This window comes from Sycon ciliatum, chromosome 6, assembly GCF_964019385.1.
Source record: "Sycon ciliatum chromosome 6, ocSycCili1.1, whole genome shotgun sequence".
NCBI classification, from domain to species: Eukaryota; Metazoa; Porifera; class Calcarea; order Leucosolenida; family Sycettidae; genus Sycon; species Sycon ciliatum.
Window position 1 is genome coordinate 21,975,283 of NC_088648.1, and position 5,153 is coordinate 21,980,435.

A 5,153-nucleotide genomic window follows, 5' to 3' on the forward strand; every position below is an offset into this window, starting at 1 on the left:
CTTTCATTTCATCTTTTCTTATTATTTCTTATTATTTCTGCTTTTCATCTCATTACAAAAATTCTGCGCTTTTTCTCCATCTGCGCATAAAATCTAGACTGACAACCTGCTTGTTAAATCATGCACCTGCTTTCAGGCGTAAAAACCCTGTTGTAGAGGTCTCAGTCCTCATTTGTTAGACTTACCTGTCTTTATAAATGTAACTTACTCTCTCTCTCTTTCTCTATCTCTCTCTCTCTCTCTCTCTTTCTCTCTCTCTCTCTCTCTCTCTCTCTCTCTCTCTCTCTCTCTCTCTCTCTCTCTCTCTCTCGCTCGCTCTCTCTCTCTCTCTCTCTCTCTCTCTCTTTCTCTCTCTCTCTCTCTCTCTCTCTCTCTCTCTCTCTCTCTCTTTCTCTGTCTCTCTCTCGCTCTCTCTGTCTCTCTGTCTCTGTCTCTCTGTCTCTCTATGTCTCTGTCTCTGTCTCTGTCTCTCTCTCTCTCTCTCTCTCTCTCTCTCTCTCTCTGTCTCTCTCTCTCTCTCTCTCTCTCTCTCTCCCTCTCTCTCTCTCTCTCTCTCTCTCTCTCTCTCTCTCTCTCTCTCTCTCTCTCTCTCTCTCTCTCTCTCTCTCTCTCTCTCTCTCTCTCTCTCAAACCCAGCTTCATTGGTGTCTGATTCGAGTGCAGCAGCTCTGCTAGCAGCATACCGGCACCGAGCACAGTCTCCCATTGTGTCCGTGCTTGCATCTACATCTGCCATGTCTTCTTCTTCCGCTGGAGTGAGCCCTGATACGCCCGGCGCAGCCACAGATTCTCCTGATGTGGATTGGTCCTCTGGACCACGTCTTACAGGTCAGGAATTGCAAGGTTGAAAGAGCATACATTTTGTGTAACTAACAGATACATGTGCGCACATAAGCTACACTTACCTCCAGTGAACACCTGTTTACTCATACAGTGCAGCAAGGCATGAATATGCGTTTTTCCATGTGCTGTTTTGTAATTCTCTGCTTCGGTCAACGGTGCATGAAATTGATATTAAACACCCTTAGCGAACTATGCTATTTTTATGGTACTCGTACCTTGATCACCTATATAGCGTTGAAGTTGCAACGTAAAAATGTTATGGGGGCTGATTTATCGTTGTGACAAACGGTACGTTTTTGGGCCAAATATTCCACATAACCAGGCAGGCGCAGTGGATTGGTCAAAGACCATGATTGAGATACGAGAGGTACCTGGTTCAAGTCCTGCCTGGGAGCGGTTTTTCCAGCCGTGCTACTCCCCACAGTCAACTGGGAACTTGTGGCCAGGCACAAGGGGTACATGGATGCAGCTAATGGGGTCGTTCTCGGCACTTGTGCCAGTGGTTGTGAGACTTATCCACTCACCCCCACCGTTAGGCGCATCTGCCGTTAGGGTTTACCGGGTGTTAGCGGCCGTCGTGAGTTCCCTTTGGGAACGGACACGATAATTTACTTTTTATTCCATAGTGCATACGTATTTCACTTTGGATCGCTTATATGGCGCCATAAAATTTTACCGCCCGGAATAAAAGCTATTCTTATGGCAACAGCGTGCTAAAAATAGCGTCTATCTTGCTAAAGGTCGAAACCAAATCACGGTAATTTTCCCGTTACAACATAACGTTTTTTTGCTAAGGGTGTCTATTGATGTTCACCACCACGTAACAGCTAGCTTGGTTTGCTCTCTGCCGGTCTGCCTGGGTAGCACGAGCAATGATCACCATCTCTCAGCATCCAGTCAGTTCTGTGTGTGGAATGTCTCAGTTGCACTCACCATAGTCTATGTGCAAGTTCCCTGATTTGACACACAAAAGGCTAGGGATGATGCAGAGATTGACATCAACTCTGTATTCTTATCTGTCTCGGTATCTTTGTTTGCTTGTACATGTGCCCCCCTCTCTCTATGTTTCTCAGGGAGGCAGTCAGTAAGACAGATCGCTTCTGAAACGTGGAACTTCCTGTGCAGGTTTCAGAGCATCATCATCGTTGTGATCGTGTTTCTCTTGGCGGACAAGATCTGGAAATTTCTGGGATACTGACACTGATCGGTGAGATTTCCGAAATCGTTCTTTCTTCGTACAGGCCTCTCTACAAATAGGAAATGCACGCCATGCAGAAAACAAGTTTGTCTTTTCCTGCACAGTCAAACTACCCAGATCCGGACACCCCTAATCCGGGCATGTCCGTCCACCCGGCACCTTTCTGATCCATGTAGAGTCACAAAAATAGGCTTTTCAACTACACTAAAACCTGTCAAGGCCACCACTCGGATAAGGCGACCACCTGTCCTAGACGACCACTGAGACCAGGACCAAGGGTTGCTCTCTCCAGCGTCATGTCCCTGAAATAAGGAGACCACCTGGTTACAGAGACCACCTTTTGAAGGTCCTATGAGCGGTCGTCGTCTTAGACACGTTTCATTGTAAATACGGCTCCAAAATTTGATTGGCATAAGAAAATGTGTACTAATGTCCTGCATACAGTAAGTGTTTATATTCAGAGCTACGGGCAATTCCTAGTTACTGGCAGGGCTTGGTCCCGACCCTGCCCTGATTAGGGGAGTTCTACTGTACTTTCCAGTGGTACTCTGGTGTGGGCCGGTGCGCATTTCTGCATCCCCACCGCCTCTTTATGTTCACAAGGAGCACGCGTTTCAAAGCCTGAAGTAGAAGGTCTCTGCTGGGATGACGCCAGCACCATAGCATCATAACATAGTGGTTGAGCATTGCTGACCTATAGTGAAGGTCCCTGGTTCGAGTCTCGGTGGTTACGGTCAATGTTTTCTTCGGACCTAAACTCTCTCTCTCTCTCTCTACCCTACTTTACTCTACTAATGGATGTGAAGCAGTCAATTTAAATCTCCTTTGAACAGGCAGTGAATGTGTTTAATCATGCCAGCAGCGGGTATTTCTGATATACGAAAATAGTTCTGAGTACGAGAAATAGGTCTCGGCAGTCACGCATATTTCTGATATACGAAAATAGTTTCTGAGTACGAGAAATAGGTCTCGGCAGTCACGCATACGTGCGTGCCGTCAGTGGCAGAACTCAGCCACCACACCTCACACTGTATCAGTACCTGTTGATTGAAAAAAGAGAGTTAAATGCCATCTCCGTTCCTTGAGGAGCTCACGGCGCCCACTACGTGTACCATGGGAAATAATTCAGTAGATCGGGTGGTGCATACGTAACCGTGGACCAGGCTGTGCATACGTAACAGTGGACCAGGCTGTGCATACGTAACAGTGGACCAGGCTGGGAAGGATACATCACACCACATCTCACAATGACTGGCACAATCCATATTGTGCTCATTGTGCCTGGTCACATTTACCCAATTGGCAGTTGGTAGCAGCACAGCTGCACAATCATGCTCGCATTCTGTAATGACTACGGATATAGCTAATGCAGCTTAGCACCTTCCTGGGAAAACGTTGGCAAACGTTTCATGTGACCTTTCACTACTCAAGGCTAGAACGTCAGAATCTTATGAATCATTATTGAGCCTTTCTGTTGTTTTCTAATGTTTGTTTTTTGTTTTGATTCTCTCCGCAGGGAGGCTGAACAGTGAGCTCGACTACCGACTGGCCGACTATTTTAAAATCATTCAATCACCGTGCCCAGTGCCCAGCTGCTGCAATTGCGGTCACGGCATTCTTGCTATTCGCTGTGACATGTCCATCTACATGTATTTATGCCCATCTTTCCCCATGCCCATGGAGGAGCCGTTTCGCGATTCCGTGATGACTTCATTTTTTTGTTTTTCGTTTTTTTGCTGTCCAAGATTGGCTGTTATCACGACCTCACAGTCAGTCATCAATACGCTGTACTCGAAACTTTGATTCTGCAGTTGCCATGGCAATGACGTTAGTCACTGCATTCGTCTGAGTCGCAACGCAAACCAATTGACAGGCCGAAATAACGTTGTGCACAAGCACACTTGATTCTTTGACTCTTTCCCGTGATAATGATGCAGACTTTATCCGATGGACCTTTCCTCTTTCAGGTCGTCTCCTTCCACTGTTTGAGACTGGCAGACTCAACTGAGCATCATCATGCTCTGCAACCATATTTAATCCTTAGACATTTGAAATTCTCCCATGTCCCTATTAGAGATTTTACTTTTTCTTTGGTGGTAGTGGTGGTGTGTGTGTGTGTGTGTGTGTGTGTGTGTGTGTGTGTGTGTGTGTGTGTGTGTGCGCGTACGTACGCGCGGGCGGAGTGTGGATGTGGGAGTGCCAGTGAATGGATTTCCCTAGCTGTGTTGAGCTCCGCTTTCAGTTTTAAGATCATGACACGTTGGAACGTGGATGTGCTACACCCCCCCCCCCCCCCCATTTTTCATCTTATCTGCAGGCAGATTTGCTCATCCTCGTCTCTATATTTTCATGTCAATTTGCTATTTTTCTTATGCTTTCTGCTTTCATGACGATAGCAGGCATTCTTTACTAAAGCATTGTCTTTCATGTCGTAGCAATAATTTTTATTGGTAGTTGCCGACATACTGTGTTTTTTTCTCTCTACAAAATCCACATATCTCCAGCCACTGGGGTGAGTAATGGAGTGTGGTGGTGGGGCACATTTAAGGCCGGTATTACACTACGGCACGCGCCTTGCGTCTCACATCATGTGCTCGTCTCACGGCTCGGGGGAAAACGCTGACCTGCCCTTGAAAGCCCAAGTCTGAATTTGCTCACGGCACGGCTCGCGTTTGGATCACGTGACCCGAAACCGTCAGAATCTGATCAAACTTGAGCTAGGCGCGAGCCGCGAGTCGTTGTGTAATAACAGCCTAAGCTCATCTGACCAGAGTGTCCTGACGTGACAGTTCATACTGTGTTCTTTTTGTGTTCTTTGCTTGGCAAACTTTTGAGCCGATGTATGGCATTCATGGGATCCATGGATACCTCCCAGGTTGCGAATGCCTGTCTGCTTCCGCAGTGTCAGACCGTGTTTGCATGCATGTCCGAAGTGTTTCGTAGAGAGTATCAATTTTCACATACTGTAAAACCGGAAAGTTTAACGACCAAAAAGTTTAACGTTCTTGTAATTTTGGCTTAATTCCGTGCAGAAAGTTTAACGATGGCTACCTGGCCACCCATCTGTATGCACATCTTTACACAGACATCTCAAACCGGGCTCGCCATAAAG

The 5,153-nt window shown here is 46.7% G+C and overlaps 1 long non-coding RNA gene across 1 annotated transcript; it reads left to right on the forward strand.

Moving 5' to 3' along the window:
- The first annotated feature begins 514 nt into the window (after nt 1–514).
- LOC135819694 (uncharacterized) lies at nt 515–4,544 on the forward strand. Its single transcript, XR_010553965.1, has 3 exons — nt 515–828; nt 1,917–2,050; nt 3,558–4,544. It is a non-coding gene; the product is annotated as an uncharacterized LOC135819694 (long non-coding RNA).
- Nucleotides 4,545–5,153: the final 609 nt, after the last annotated feature.